Source organism: Ambystoma mexicanum, chromosome 4p (genome assembly GCF_040938575.1).
Source record: "Ambystoma mexicanum isolate Mex_15411 chromosome 4p, UKY_AmexF1_1, whole genome shotgun sequence".
NCBI classification, from domain to species: domain Eukaryota; kingdom Metazoa; phylum Chordata; class Amphibia; order Caudata; family Ambystomatidae; genus Ambystoma; species Ambystoma mexicanum.
In genome coordinates this window covers 855179903-855197085 of record NC_090927.1, presented here as the reverse complement: position 1 = coordinate 855197085, position 17183 = coordinate 855179903, and the positions used below count along the sequence as shown (strand labels likewise).

At 44.3% G+C, this 17183-nt stretch overlaps 1 protein-coding gene across 1 annotated transcript in view; it reads left to right on the top strand.

The window, feature by feature from the left end:
* The window catches only part of LOC138453509 (four and a half LIM domains protein 2-like), a 478916-nt gene that overhangs the window by 134677 nt on the left and 327056 nt on the right, over nucleotides 1-17183 (top strand). The window lies entirely within an intron of this gene.

Below are 17183 nucleotides of genomic sequence, written 5' to 3'. Positions count from 1 at the left end.
GCTATTACCAGACCAGCATAGTACGACTCTGTGGGCGGGTGATGTCCCGCCCACCAGGATCAGACCTGGTGGGTGGAACGGCACCCACCGGCAGAGTTTCACAGACACACCGGCACTGTTAATAGTGGTGCTGGTGATTCTGTGGTCCCCATTCCCATTGAAATGGGAATGGGGATTAACATTTACCGGCGCCTTACTTCTCGGAATTCCTGGGTCGTAATCCCCCGGTGTTCCTGGTAAGCCAGGTGCCGGTAAATATTGCAAGTCCGCCAGCAACTCGCCGGTAGCACCAGCAGGGTTACTGCCGGACTTGTAATGAGGCCTATTGTAATATATTTTTGCAGTCTGTGTTCGATTTATACTTATTTTATAACCTAAAAGTTGGCCCTTAAAAGGGCCATTTTGCGGGACGGAAAGAGGGGGATGGAATATGGGAGGAAAACACATCAGGATGAAACATATAACAAAGGGAATTAAAATAAAAAGAAACATATATTCTTTTGTATTTTTGTTGTTTTTATTTTATTTTTAGAAATAAGGGGGGGAAATTGCCACTTAAAAAATATAACTAAAGATGACAAGTAATCTGGTGTTTGGCGATGAAACTCTCCCATTCCTTAACTGTGGCACCTCCCTTGGCTAGCCATTTGTGGCATCGTCTACACATAACTTGCATCGTGGAAATGTGGAAAATTATTTTTAGAATTTGCCGATGCATTACTAAATCTGCAATGAGAGTATGTTATAGTTGAAAAACTCTCCAACTCTGTTTTTTAGTCTTACATGTATGGATTTCATTTTAATGTACTTTCACTGACTCCTTATGTTTCCTGGATAAGTGCTTTGCAGGTAAAGGTATAACGTTCAGGTGAGGAGCATATATTACATGCAACCTATTATATTTTTCCATGCAGGACATGTCAGTTGTCACTTTTCTTTCAGGAAAGTTTATTAAAAAATAAACCTATATTTTTCACACGTGGCAAAGCCTAATATAACATTCCTTCTTTAAACACTGTATGACCAATGTCAATAAGTGCTGCTTATAAAGTCAACCCTTGTGATTTATGAATAGTTGCATAAGCAAAGCACAATGGAAACTGTGCTCTTCTTACAAAGGTATCCTTAAAAAGCATGAAACATGCAGAAGTCCAAGATATCAAATGATTTCCTTCTACACGGTCAAACTTAACTTCAACATATTCAATATTTGTAGTAGGAGGAAAAGTGTGAAATGCAATCACTCTTCCCATCGCTCCATTGACTAGACCAATTCCTACATTCAAGTTCCTCTTTACCATTACTCGTGCATTTATGCACAGTTTTAAAACTCCTTTCAGACCTGCTGTTCTAGAAATTCTCTAGTTGACCTAATCAAGCTTTTGCTCTCTTATCCAACTCTAAAGGCATAACATGACCATCTAAAACATCACACGATTTAATCTCCACAATATTTTGCTTCTCTGACAGTAGCATTGTAGAGTTAAACTTGTTACACTCTGCAAGTGTGCACAGGAAAGCAACACAAGACATAGCACAGCCGATTCCAAGATGGCCAAGGCAATCTAAGGACATGTGTGGGCGTGCTCCATCTCAACAGAAGCTGTTATCCCTCAACGGTGCATTTCTAAGCTGCTTTTTTATTTTTTATTTGAAAAGCAGAGTCAGGGGAACTCCATAACATTCAGGCATCGATATTGCTTTCTTTTGAAGCTGCAGCCGAGCCTCAGACAAGGTGGTGTGGCACACCTCAGCCATTACTATAGCATCACTTCACGCAGAGTTCCGGTCCATCCCCGGCATTGGGGGACATGGTGGCATAGTGGGTCCAGCGCACTGGATAAGACTCTATGTTGGAGTTTCTGAAGGCAGTGCAGGGTTGCTGGAAAAAGCGGATGTATGGACACGGGGACCATCCCTCAGGTTCCCATTTTGGCTCCCATATTAAGTGGAAACAAATGGTAAGTGACTTAGGGCCTCATTCCGAGATTAGAGGTAGCCATGGTGCTATTTGCGCCATGGCTGCCTCCAATACCGGGTCCAGCACCGGTCTTGTTCAATGGGGACTTACTGGTGCAGTCCGACCCTGGCGGGACCGGTAAATCCCCATTGAACAAACCATTCCCCGTTCCCATTTGAGCCCTCATAGGGCTCAATGGGAATGGGGAGGGTGCTAATGACGGGCTCGCGAATGGCAAGCCCGTTATTAGCGCCCTGGTTCCTTACGGTTCCCTCCAAGGGACCTCGGAATTGGGCGGTAAGGGATTACCGGCACCAATCTTCTTACCGGTGCCCAGTATCCCTTACGGCCCGACTCGTAATGACCCCCTTTGTTCCTGCACAACATTGCAGATGCAGGCCCGCTCAGCAGCAGGTTTTCCTGTGCCCCCATGCACAATATAAATACACGGGCTTAGACCTGCAGTAGCTCTCTCCACCGAGCTCCTCAACATTCCAACAGGCCTTTAGAGTTATACGTGGATTCCCTTGCTGGACACAATGGGCCTCATTAGGAGTGTTGCGGTAAGGCAACAACGGCGCCGGTAGTGCTACTGGCGCAGTTGTTGCCATGCCGCATTATTCCGAGTCTGCTCGCAGGTGCCGCTCTGGACACCTGGTCAGACCAGGTGTGCAGAGCGGCACCCGCGAACAGACGAGGATGGTAGCAACAGTACCGTTATGAGCCATGGGGGCTCAAATGGGAATGGGGATGTATCAGGTCGGGGTCCCGCAAAAGGGAATTACCGGGACCTCCAAGGTCGGAATGGCCCGGTAAGTCCCCTCTTGCGGGACCGGGACCCGGGTTTGGGGGTAACCCTGTCCTTATTAAGGGCATGGCTACCTCCAAACTTGTAATGAGCTCCGGTGTGTATTTTCAATGCTGCTATATAATTTGGAAGAGCCTCAAATGTTTGGGACAATTTTATACACAGTTTCTTATACCTATTTGGGCTAATTGATACGCAAGAGAAATACGTTGAAATTCTTAATTTTTAACTCTGGGTTCTTTGGACAGAACTGCCATTTTGTGGGTACACAGTGGAACCCGGCATTTTTAATCCTTGACACAGAATTACGCATATGTCGAAGGGCAGAAAGAAGCATATCCCGGCTGAGCTTACTCAGACTCATCGAGCACCTATTAATCCGCTGCAAAAACTGTGGGCAAAAGAGCTGTAGATATTCACAGCAAAAAAAACATTTGCAGCTGACTTGCCACCGAACCCAAGTGGTGAAGATCCAAGTATGGCTGTGTCTGAAGAGGACTTTGCAAAAAGCTTTCAGGACTTTCAAGAAACATTTTGGGCCTCTTTTCAATTCCAATTCTCCTTGTTTACAATGGAAATCAGACAATCGCTGTCAGATTTTAGTAAGGAGATTTCCACGTTGACACAAATGAGCAAGCAATCCAGGAACTTGCACAGGAATCTAAACGAACGGACATAGCATTGGAAGAGCTGTCACGGATCATCTTTGGCCGACTCTTAGAAGATCTGATAAAGGATACACATATTACTCACATGTCCACCACTCCTATTTGCGTATAGATAACGCATGGGTCTCAATTCCATTACTTGGCAAAACTACCCAAAAAATGTGTCATTCAATCACGTTATCGAATCATGCACCTATTTGCATAGATTTGAATATTCCATGGGTGAGACAAAGGCTGTGGGCTTGGAAATTTCCATCTGAGCTGCTAAGAGATGAGGTTGTTCGAGACAAAGTTGAAGAAAAGATAAGGGAGGTTTTCGACTTAAATTCAGGAGGGGAGATCACTGAAAACGTGAAGTGGGACGCATTTAAGCCAACCTTATGGGGCATTTTGATAGCCGATAGTGCCATTAGACTCAAACAACAGTTGGCTTTAGAAATACAGTTAGAGGAAGATTTCAGACATGCAATGGGCAAACTAAGGAGGACAAATGGACCCTATACGCAGAAGGCATATAGAATAGTGGCAGGCAGACTACATTTATTTCAAACAAAAAAAGCAGAAACATCTTATCTATAGCTTAAGCAAATGTACTACATCAAAGTCTGATTGTCTTTTGGCCAGAAAGCTGTATCCCAGATGATACAAAAGATTCGGCTTCTTTCAGGCGAGATGACCACGGAAACTTCCCACATTATGATGTCATTTAAGTTTTACTAAAGGTCATATCAGTCGGAGGCTCCTGACCCATTGGATCAGAAGGTGTATCTACAGGCAGTTACTCTTTCCCAACAGACTGTGGTAGAGAGGGCTCAGCTGGATATTTCACAGGAGGACATTTTAAGGGTTATACGCAATCTTCCACTGAACAGATTACCAGGCCCAGATGGTTATCCAGACTTATCTTATAAGACATACTGAAATATGTTGGTTCCGAGATTATTGCAATTTTATAATTCCTGTATACAATCGGTTCAAGTCTCCTCCACTATGGAGAAAGCAAAAATAGTGCTATTGCTTTAATGAATCTAGATCCAAAGATGTATACCAAAATCTTAGCTTCGGGCCAGTCAGGCTTCATAAAACAGTGTCAGATGCACGATTATATAAGGAGGACATTTCATATTTTAGAGAAAGGTGGAAAGAAAGAAATTCCTGCCGTTATTTTATCTTTAGATGTTGAGAAAGCTTTTGATCGGGTCGAGTGGTAGTTTCTTTTTCTGACACTGGCAAAAATGGGACTTGGGCCAGAAATGTATAGCTAAAATAAAGGGTACATGTGTACAACACAGTGCCAGATTGTTAATTAAAGACCATCTATGTCAAACCATCTTCCTACAACGTGGAAAGAAACAAGGGTGCTCGTGGTCGCCACATCTGTACGCACTATATTTGGAGCCACTATTGGACAATGTCAGACAGACAGACGCTATTCGTGGGATAGACTTTGGTGGTGTCCCACATAAATTATGGCATACACAGACAATATGCTGCTTCTAGCTTCTGTCCCTTTGACAACATTACAGGCAGCGGTAGAAGAATTAGATAAGTTTGGGACAATCGCAGGTCTTAAAATAAATCTATCCAAATCAGAAATTCTAAACATATTCCTCCCCGTCGAAGACATGCAAATTCTACAATCACAAACACTATTCGGATGGGCCTTGGAAGTGATCAAATTGCTAGGTGTGATTGTAACTACTACTTTAGAAAGGCTATATGAGGCCAATTATTCCTCTTTATTAAAACAAATTGATGGGCAACTGTCAAATTGGGGACCATTCAAGGTCTCTTGGCTAGGTAGAATTAACTTGTTAAAGATGGTTACCCTGCCCAGGGCCCTTTGTCTGTTTCAGGCATTACCCATTCGGATCCCTGATTCCTTCTTCCAAAAGTTACATAGTGCGATCTTGATATTTATATGGAATAAAAAGTCTCCAAGAATAGCTTTGAGTGCTTTAATGACTCCTACTACTAGGGGTGGTCTAGGTCTTCCAAATGTTCTGACATTTTACGAGGCTGCTCAAATCCGGGTTTTTAAAGATTGGTGTGAGGTAGATTCTGGGAAAAGATGGGTTCAGAAGGAACAGGCGCTGGGATGTTCACAGTTAGGAGATCATTTGTGGTTGTCTAAACAAGATCGGCCCCCCAATATGCATAAGAGTCAGATCATGAGTTTGGTTGAGGATGTCTGGGATATTGCAGTAAATAAATATCATCTGACAACTTTCCCCTCTCCCCTTACGCCTTTATTTTTTAACCCGAAGTTTACCCCGGACCTGGAACCGGGTGTATTTCTTAAATGGAAATGGGTTGGATGTATTAGATTGCGGGATATGTTCCAGGGTAAAGACCCCAAACCATTCAGTAAAGCTGAATTGGGCCTCACGGCGGCTGGTCGATTTCAGTGTTTCCAGGTTGTCCACTGGATACTGGCTCCCCCAAATAAGCAAGCGGCTACTAGAGATATAACACCATTTGAAAAATGTGTTACTTCCAGTCCAGGAAACAAAGCCCTTATTGCAAATTATATACAATTATAGCTGGTACTATCCCCAAAATTCCACCAGAATATGAACAACCTTGGCACCAGACGCTGGGGGAGGTGATTTCAGAGGAGGACTGGGACAGTTCTGGAAGGACATACCTAAACTTACCCACTTGATCCAGGTTAGAGAGTTCTGGTATAAGCTGCTGATACAATGGCATTATACACCAACCTGCTCACACAAAATGACACCATGTATCTCTGGCCAGTGCTGGAGAGGGTGTAGGGTGTAGGGGGATTGGGGGCATATATGGTGGTATTGCCCAGGGTTGAAGAAATATTGGGAGGAAATTAACACTTATATTACACAAATATTCCACCTATGCAAGCCCAGGACCTTGAGATCTTGCCTCCTCGCGGTTGTAGGAGTGGACCTACAACACAGTTCTAAGCAAACTTGTAAAGGTTTTGTTATACTACAACTTGTGGATTGCTCAACATTGGAAAGTGAAGGACCCACTACATGACAGTGAATGATTTTCTAATGTTTGGAACCTTTTGATTCTTGAATGGATTACTTATTTGATACAAGGCGAACAATCCCCATTTACCAGAGACTGGGACATGGTCCTAAACTTTCTCCATAGTGACTATCATATGTCCTATTGTCCTCAGAAACTGCAAATTGTAGGTATTGCATGGTCCTGTGGACATTGCTTTTGTTTTTCCATTTACTGCAGGTTTGGGTGGGGCGGGGGAGGCTGGGGGAGGCTGAGAGTGGTAGTTCAGGGGGGTTTGTGTGTTATTAAACAAAATGCCAATAAAAAAGCAAATTTAAAAAAAGCAACACAAGAAATGTTTCTATCCTTAAGAGTCAACATGACATCAGATGGATTGCAATCTGCCTCAAACAGAATATCAGTTTTCCCTTTAAGACTAATTTCACATTTTCCTCAAGAACAGCTACGAATCTCAGTAAGCATTTCTGCATACTCTAAGTCTGCAGACTGCCTCATATTAATGGTAAGCTCATGGAATTCAAAACAATTCCAAAGGTTACATTTACCAATACTTCCTGTACTTTTTTCAGTATCCTTAGATTGTAGCATTTTAAAAACTGGTTGACCTTTCACAGGAGTTAATTGTAACAAGTCTCCAAAAACAAGTACATGTTTACCTCCAAACAAAACGTTGTAGTCAGTCTTATAAACCTTTTGCATTTGCAAGTGAATGAAAGCTAGCATCAGGTTAGACACCATGCTTACTTCATGTTATGTTATGTTGCGTGATATGGAATTTATATAGTGCTCTATATATCATTGGTATGACCTCAAGCCCTTGTAGGTTGAACGTCCTCAGGGACCGTAGGCCAGGTCAGTCGAGAGAGTAGGTTGTCATTGGGTGCTTGGGTGCTCTGATTATGTGCGCAGCTGATGGGATTCCCTGATGGTAGCTGCATCGTAGCGTTAACTGTGGTGGTATTTGATAACAGTTGAATGTGTGCAGTCTGGATGATGGTCACCAAGACTGGGTTCTGGCTGCGTTAGGCCTGTGTAGGATGCTTATGTGTGCAGCTAGGCTGATTTTCATGGGTTTTAGCTGCGTTTATCAGAATGTTGAGCTGTTCATGGAGTATTGTTTGTTAGTGAGCAGCTAGGCTGAAATTGATTGAGGTGTGTAGCTGCACTCTAATTGTGTGTTGGTGTAGAGAAGTGTAGAAGTACAGTCAGGCATCCTCACTCCAAGCTCCGCCCCTCTGTTGCCTATACTTTGGGAACCAGAGATGATGACATGTGTAGTCCCTGTCAGTATACCAATATCGCAGAGAATCTTTGAGACAAGATATCATTTGAGGATACCCTACCTAAATGCACAGAGACATAGTATTCTTTTGGATGAAGTACCAGAAGAAATGTGCATTTGAACAAAGAAAGGAGCTTGATGACATCACATGAAATAGGAGTTGACGTATCTAGAGCCTGAATGGAGAGAAGAAACATAACAGTATTCTCTAAGAATTGAAGAACAGATGGTACAGATTAGCATCATTTTAGGTTCGAGATGAAGATGCTCGTGCTACAGAAACGCTGAAGAATATGTAAATCAGTTTACACATGTACAGTTGCTGAAACACAAGTAGGGAAAAGTATTCATGAGGCTTGCTATGTAGTCAATTAGATTGCTGCGATGCGCCAATGTATATAAATAGGAATGTACATAACCTGGATGATTCCACAACACACTTTAGCAGGCCTGAAAACTTCATGAACAAAAAGACTTTCATTATTAAATGAATGGCGCAGTTGGAAATTATTGATGGCAAGGCAAGTTTCAGGGAAGATGGGACTGGCCCAGAACCAAGTAGATGAGACCACAGTCAAACTGATGCCTGTCAAGAAGGCTAAAACGGATGTGAGAAAGGAACACTCTTCTGTTTGGAGCAGCATGAAAAAACACTAAAGGTTTCTACAGTTAATCATTTAATAGGATTAAATGCGGCAAAAGCTTAAAAAGGGTGGTCTTCAAGTCATATGGGTGAAATCGAAATAGCTTGGGTCAAGCTGTGCTGAAACTAAAAGAAAGAGTGAAGCTGTATTCCCTTTATTTCCCAGACAAAGTCAACAGTTACAAGGCCAAGTTCAAAAGCTTAATTGTCTGATAGACTGAAGGAGAGTTGATGGATAGTGGATTAATTGGAGGGGAGGCATGATCACGCCGAGCTTCCATGCTCCTGGGATGGTAGCCTGCGTGCTGCTAGCGTGTGGAATATTTTAGAGGGGTACAAGTGTGCCAAACCAATCATAGTGAGCAGTGTAATGAAGAGCCCTATAGTTTGAAGAACCAATTAATCATAGTGTATTTAGTGACGACAATGATGACCAGTTATTGGGGGTGGATTTTGATGCCCACCTGACTTAGGTACCCAATCGTAACCAGTGGCTATATAGAAGTTATATGTAGATGTTCACTGAGAGCCAACCACAGGTACTCATAAGTTTTGTAGTTTGCCACGTAGTATGATGTCAACAGTGACACATTTTTGTTATAAAAGAGCTGTTTGTCATGAAATGTTTCGAGATGAAGCTGTGGGGAGTCGGATGATGCCCGTTGTACTACCTGTTTTAGATAATTGATATTAAAACAGAAGCGCACTTTGCCAAACTCCCTGAGTCATTTTGATTATTGATGTTTGAGTAACTTCTACATCCCCATCCACCTCTGAGTATTGCTACCTATCTTAAAGGGCTCCTAGGAGTAAGCGTTCACTAGAGAGTGAGCATTGTGATAGGAGAGGTGAGTGTCTGGGTCGAGTTTTTGATCTAACAAGCTTGCTATTCCAGATTTCAAGTGCACGTTTGCGATTGCTGCATTCAGAGTAAACCTGTTAGTGACTTAATAGGTGCATTCAGTGGCATCATTCCTTGGGATCTCTTTAAGCATTTGTCATCGGGTTTTAAGGTCTCAGCTGCCTTAGATCCTAAAGGTGGCCCTTTGTCCGACTGGGAGCCAGTGGAGGGTTCGGAGAGTGGGTGAGATGTGGTCCCTTTGTCCCAGGGCAAGGAGGAGTTTGGCTGCAGCGTTTTGGGCTCTTTGGAGTTTGTTGAGTTGGTATGCCAGTGCTCCCAGGTATAGGGAGTTGGCATAGTCTAGTCTCGACATAAGAATAGACATAACAGCAGCGAGTCTGTTGGGGTAGAAGAGGTAAGGAAAAATGTATCCAAGAAATTTGAGGTGGTAGTGACAGCATTTTGAAACATTATTGATCTGACGGGAGAAGGTTAGGCCTGAGTCCATAGTGCAGCCTAGATTATTGACTTTATCAGAGGGAGGGGATGGTGGGCCGAGGCAGGGGGCCATGGGAGCGGATGTGGGAGAAGGGCAGTATTGCTGCACACCACGATTTCAGTTCAAAAGGAGGTGGTTACTTGTTATCCATCGGTCAATATCATGGAGGCAAAAGCTTCAAGTTCGGGACGTGGTTTGTTGCTTGTCTTGGGAATTCCTAGGATGATTTGGGTATCATTGGAGTAGTTATAACAGGAGAGGTTGCACGCACGGATGATTCCTGGTTGAGTGGTCAGATAGAGGTTCAGGAGAGCAGAGAGGCATGCGCCTTGGGGTACTCCAATGTTCACCGGGCGAGCAGTTGTTGCTGAGGAAAGAGGCAATCCATTTGAGTGCCGAGCCACGGATTCTTAGGAAGTGGAGGTGGTCCAGGAGGATTTAATGGTTAACCGTGTCAAAGGCTGCAGAGAGATCGAGGAGAATCAGTGCTGCACAGCCCTCAGAGTCTGCCGTGACCTTGAGATCATTCCAGGTCGAGATCAGAGTGGTTTCTGTTCCATGTCGCGGTCTGGAGCCTGATTGTGTGGGGTCGAGGAGTTTGTTGGATTCTACAATGCAGTTGAGCTGGGAGTATGCAGTCCGGTCATTGAGTTTTGCAAGAAATCTGGTGTTGGAGATTGGCCTGTAATTCTTAGGGTCAAGGGGGTCAAGGGATGCCTTTTTTAGAAGTGGCTTAACATGCACTATTTTAAAGACTTTGGGGAAGATGCCAGTGGTGAGGGAGTTGTTTAATATGGCTCTTGCATGTTCTCCTGCGCAGGTAGAGGAGAATATTTATTTCAGAACAGAGGCGCGGCAGGGGTCGAGGGGCGACCCGGAGGGTCTGATAGTAGGTCAAGGAACTCGTCTCTGGAGATGGGTTTAAAAGAGTGGCAGGTTGGTAAAGTGGGCATCAGGGCAATGGGATCAAGAGGGTTTGGTGTGGGGTAGGGGGTGAGCGAGGACAATTTGGTGTTTAGGGTTGCCATCCTGTCAAGTGCGGTGTTGTATAAATGTAGGGAGAGGGAGTCACGGAGTGATTGTGTGGGAGTGGATTGGGCAGAGGTGCAAGTAGGTTTCACAAATTCTGAAATGATGATCTTGTGGAGTTCTTTGCTGCTGCCACAGTTTAGAATTTGTTTATTGTAATAGGCTTTTCTGGCCTTTCGGATCTCAGATTTGTAATTATGGTGGTGGAGGGCGATCATTGATCTGCTGAGATCGGTTTTAGATGCTCACCATTTGCATTCAAGAGAGTTATTTTGTTTTTTGACAGTCCTCAGCTGAGGCGTGAACCATTTGGTGGACGGTCCTTTGCATGAGGTTGTGGGGTGAGAGGAATTAGTGCTTCTTTAAGCCAGGAGTTGAAGGAATCAATGGTTAAGGGTCTACAACAGGGCATCATTGCAGGGGGACGGAGTAGCAGGGCTTAAACTAGGTCGGGGAGTACCTTGACTTTGTTCTAGCTTTTGCAATCAAGGGTGGGACAGGTGTGTGGATAGAGAAAGGGACGGCAAAGAGGTCTGTCTAGATTAGCGGTTTGGGACTGGATATATAAACCAGGTCCTAGGAGCTGAAAATTGCATCAAGGCATGCCCAACTGAGTGGATTGGACCAGTGGTATGTTGGGAGAGGTTGAGTGCATCAAGACTGTCAGCCAGTGGATGGGTCATGGGGTTGTTGGACATATCAAACCAGATATTGAAAACTCCCAGGAGTGTAAGAGATGGGTGATTTGGCGAAATGTCTGTCATATCCAGGGGGTCTGTAGATGAGTAGGAAGCTGTGGGTGAATGTCGATGGTAGTGAGAGTTTTACCAGAAGGGATTCACAGGAGGTGTTGCATGTCTGGGATTAGACGAGTGAGACAGAGAAATGGGGTGTGTAGAGGATTGCCACTCTGCCACCTATGGAGGGTCTATTGTGGGCGATAAGCGAGTAGCCACGGGGGAAGGCCTTGTGCGTGACTGCAGTAAAGTTGTCGGAGAACCAGGTTTCGGTGATAAAAAGGAGGTCGGATTGTCAGAGGATAGGAGGTTAAAGATGCTGTGTCTGGTACTTGCTACAGAGCGGGCATTAAAAAGAATGCATGTGACTTTGTGAGGGGAGGTGGTTTTTGTGACGCTCATTGCAGGGAATGCTCAGTGGACATGGGTGCCGATGAGGTGGGGGATGTGGTAGGATCATTCTGGGTGGTTAAGACTGGCTGAGGGTGGTAGAAGGGGGACTGGATGCCTGTGGACTTTGAGTGTCGGGTGAAAGGGTTACATCGATGGGGGGGCGGGAAGAGTAGGCGGGCAATGGTAGTTATGTGAGAGACGAGGAGGGGGGTCAGGGGGATTGGGAGGGTGGTGAGTGGATCACTTGAGGTGTGGGGGCTTAGCTGGATTGTTTCTGGTTCGAGCCTGGAGGGCACTGGGGGTTTAGGTGTACTGGGTGAGAAGTCAAGAGCAAGTGGTGGAGACTGGGAGAGGGGGAGGTGAGGGTCTGAAGGTAGGAGTGGGAAAGGCTGGGAGGTTGGACCAATGGAGAAGTGGGGAGGTATGAAGGGTCGAGGGAGAGGACCAGTCACTCTTTCGGCATTTTGTGGGGTTTGGTGCCATATGAGTGTGAGAGAGGGTAGGAGGGTCAGAGGGGGAAGAGGAGGAAGCTACAGCGAGACCAGCTCCTTTCGGAGAAGAGAAGGGACATGAAGGAGGGGGTCTGTGGGCAGGGTTTGAGTAGGGGCTGAAGGTGAGGGAGAGGGCAGCATTGGAAGTAGGTTGAGATGGTGGGGCGTTCCTCAGTGGGCACAAGGATGGTGTGGTAGTGGAGGGAGACTTGTGATGTTTGGAGCACCAGAGAACTCCTTTGCTTTGTGGTTTGATATTGGGCACTAAGCATTTTCTATACACCATAGAAACACATATTTGCCGGTAGAGGCCGTGAACTCCCTCTAGGACTAACCTGCCGGGTGTTCAGGCCCCTACCAGCACATACATGCCCAATCACCGGCACTGGTACCACTGGTGCTAGTAATTCCAGCAATCCCTATGGGACTTCATGGAATGGGAACTTACTGTTGTCTCTCCTGCCTGTAATATCCCGGTAATACCAGAATTACTGGTGGGATACTGGAAAAACTTTAATGAGGTCCATTGGTGTATTTTGTCATGCAAATAACATGTACTTAGCAATCCGATTTAGTGTTAAGCTGCACGTTTCCCAAGCCTTAGAGTCTGTGACGCGGAATGTCACCCTGGAAGGACAGAGGCGGCCTTTGGAATTCAACAAGTTGCCGGCCTCTCCACTGCAGTAACCAATGAGGCACTCCTGGGTGAGCCGGCACTCCTTGCTGCTGCACTAAAGGGCTGCTGCTGCCTGCATGGGACACACCGGCATGGCAATAAACCACTGGCACCAGGTGTGAAAGTGTGGCCAATGCCGTAGCGTGCATGAAGAGAAACAATATCTGAGGAGTCATGCAGGGGTTCGAGAGAGAGATACCGAGGAGGCTCTGAGTTGCAGTTTACACCAATCACAACACAAAGTGGCAGGCTACAGTAGTGACTGGAAAGTAGTGCACACAGGACAATAAAAATGTCCTATGATAATCCATAGGCACACAATCACGTTCCTTATCTCAGATTCCTCTCCATCATGCATGCGCATGCTGAAGTTGCGGTATAACTGAAAATATTTAGAAATTGTGTGCACAGAAGTGGGAAATAATATGTTTGATCTTAAAACTAAAACCGTTGTCACAATAGACTAGGAACCACGCCGGGGTGTATTAATAAGATATTTATTCATATATATTTATTAAAGTCAAATTAGAACCAACAGATTACATCAGCCACCAATGTTTTGGCAACACAAAGACAAAATATCCATTTTAGTAAACCTCCAGCACAGGGATGACACAGACTATGCAGTTGCAATAGCTACCTTTTACATCACCCCCGCCTCCCAAAACAAGCAAAAAAACAGTACACCAGAAATATGAACAAAGTTATACTTTTCTCCCAGCACCCCTCAACCCCCAGACAAGCACCAGGCTTGACTCTTTTAAATGGAAGGCAGTGGCAGGGAGTCGGAATGCAAGAGGAAAATTGTTTTTTGTGTAGTGCTCACAGCAACATTACGGGAGACAGAAAGGAAAGGAGAAAACTCGTTTTGCAAAGCACAAAGGTAAAATGTTTTTTTTTAAATTATTTATCACAACTGCTATGGGAAAGAATGGAAAAGAAGGGAATTTGTTTTTCTTACACTTAACAGACACACTAGGCTTGAGGATTATGGTCAGAACAGAATGGGAAAATCGTTTTTTAAATGACCATGCACAATTTCAATGGGAAAGCATAGAAAGAAATTGAGAACTCGTTTTTTGTTACACCAAAATGAAACACAGTGCTTTTTGGTATATTGTCAAGCACAGAAGGGGAAAATCAGTTTTGGGTTGGGATGACAGTTGAATGTGAGAAAGAAAATGCAAAATGGAAATTCATTTTTAGAGCACAATGGCACACAGTGACAGTTTTGTTTTTACCCCCTGTACACGCACGTGGAAGCAGGGCTTGGGGTTTAATTCTTTTGGCAAATCTTTATGACTATACCAGCTCACAACACACTGGGAAGAGATGGTGGGTTTCAAATTCCAGCAATACAGATCCCCTGAATTTCAATGGGGGTATTCATTGATTTACTTTGAGAAATATGCTAAGGATCTACACAGGAAATGGGGGATTTTTCAAGGGGGCAATAACTAAAATACACAGGCAAGCAGGGGATTCTTCAATGGGGAAATATCTAAAACAATGCTGAAAGAATACAGGGTATACACAACCTATGGCTTTTGGGGTTTAGTTCTAGTTACAGAAGAGGTCTGGACTGAACATCAGGGAGTGTCAGGACACTTCTGGGAGAGCAAAAGGGGGCCAGTCAAGGTCGCTGCTGAGTCCTCCAAGGGGTCCCAAGTCAGCTTCTAAATCTCCTGGCTCCTGTCTTCACTCCAAGATTAGGCCTCCCTCTGCTGGGATTTTTTTCCAGGTTTCAACAACAGATAACCTCCTGTGATTAGTGGGAAAAGTCCAGCTCTGAGGTGGGCTGACTTAGTTATTGTACAAATGACATCACTAACTTGTCATTATTCCCACAGAAGGCATTGGTTGAGTGTCACTACTCCACTCCCGCCTGTGTGCTGATAGGACCAGGATATGTGGGAGTGCTTTGGGACACTAAGGGAGGAGAGATCTTCATCATCCCCCTTTGACAGGTGGGCTCGGTCATGTTTTTGCACTTAAAATCTCACTACCTTCAGTGGTCGAAGTGTACGAAAAGAAGTAGTGGAACTATGTTCCCAGCTGGTCTGCCCCGCTCCCCACAAACCCCATCCCTGCGCCCCTTCTCACACACAATCCAAACCCCCAAACAAATACACCTGATATTTATGGGAATGTGCAGTGCAATGCACTGAAGTGCAAGCTTCAACTTCTTCCTATACTTTTATTTTAAAACCAAACCATTCCAGAATGGTTTATTTTTTCAAATAAAAGTATAGGAACGGTGAAACTTAAAAATAAAAAGTATGGGAACAGCACTCCCAAGCGCTACAGCCCACTTCGACCTTAACTTCCAAAACTGTACATGTATGAGTACATTTTTGACAACTCTATTTCACTGCGAGTCAAATTACACTAATCAGAAGTCTGTAGTCATTCCTGTGCAGAGCTCCAGTTTTTCTTCGTTTATCCTGGAGCCATATCATTAAAAAACATGGCCCTTTGTGGGCGTCATACTAATCATCATTTACATGCTTCATCAATTTTTCACCTCACTGGCAAACACTAGGGGCCCCATCACAAGTTGGACGGTATCCCCGGCGGGAATTACCACTGGGGGTATTAGCGTTACCCCCAAATGCCTGGCGCAAAGTCTTCTTTTTTCCCCATCAGCGAATCTAATATAGATGATTTGTAAACACAGCAAACAGCATTGTTTTGTCTTGGTTTCAGGATTTCCATTAATTCACCTAAAACATTGGAAGAACATAACAAGGAGAAGCAAATTATTGACTAAATGAAACAATAAATATTCTACTGAAAACTGCATCCTGAAGAACCGCTAAACAAAAACAGCGGGGAAACGTGCTGGGGAGCAGATAACAAAACAGAATAAGGGGAGCAGGCAATTAATTTGAATAAGAAATTATTATTCATGGGAGCCAACACAAGGTGAAAAATGTCAAAAATGCAGTGAATTTTAACTGAAAAAATCCTTTTCCAATTTATTTTTTCACATGAAGACAACCAGGGAGGTTACTTATTTAATTATAATAAAATCATCAACTAATAAACAACATATTTGTGTTCACAGTACAGTGTTCATTGAATTATTGAAGTGAAAGCGCAACTTTGGACTTCTCCTCAACGAAAAGTTAACACATAGCCCTGGCCAGTCTCAGGGCACAGTCACAGTTAGCAGCTCAAGTTCTGTTAAAACTTTAAAACCTGGCGAGCGCAAGTGCAGCTAAAGGCTGTTATCATTAATCCACTTTCTCTCCTTTTTGCTTTGGTTCCATTGGCCTCATGTCCCACATTATTCCAGTGCAGGCCCTTTACTAAGGGGCATGTCCTCAATGACTCTGGCCTTTTATTTATGGCATCCAATGGCTATTTCACCCCACAACACTCATTGGATCTATATAAACCATCTGCCACAACCCAGCTACAAACTCTGGGCATTTCTGAGAGTACTCTAGTTTACGGCACCGCATGCAATTTGAAAACTATCTGAAAAACTGTCCAGGTCGAGAGTTACAGAACTGCACATAATGTGAGCACACTCAACATGCCTGCATAAATAAAACCATAGCTGTGGTTGTGAGCACAGCGTGATGTAAAGTGCAAGCACACATAGCACATCTGTGCAAAAGCTGTCTATTGAATAGCACTGGATAAACTCTAATCCATGCTATGCTAAAGCACTGCATGCACTGTGAAAACGGTATGGGTTGGTGTGCACCCCTCCACTGCACTTTAATTCACAGCGTTGTGCCTGCAAGGCATGCACTGAAATATGTCTGGTTAAGTCTTCCCTGCACTTCTGTGTACAGATCTGGTTAGGTACACTAGAAGCGCACCCAGCGCCTTGATTGGCCCCCGCTGGAGTCTCGTACGCCCCACTGTGTACTATGTGAGCATGCTCAGTCGTTTGCTCTCTTGGGTACATTCTGAGCTAATGCAGTATGTCGCGATAACCCTCTGCATTACGTAAGGCACATCACTGTATGCCCTGGAGGCACACTCCATATGCCTGCATTAATCCCAATGCACACACTCAACATAGACGACGCTGGGCCTAATTCTGACGTCCATGTAAGATAAGAAACATGTAATTCGCTGATGGAACAGCACTTTATTTATTTGCCCCACATTCTGTACAACTATGGAGCAA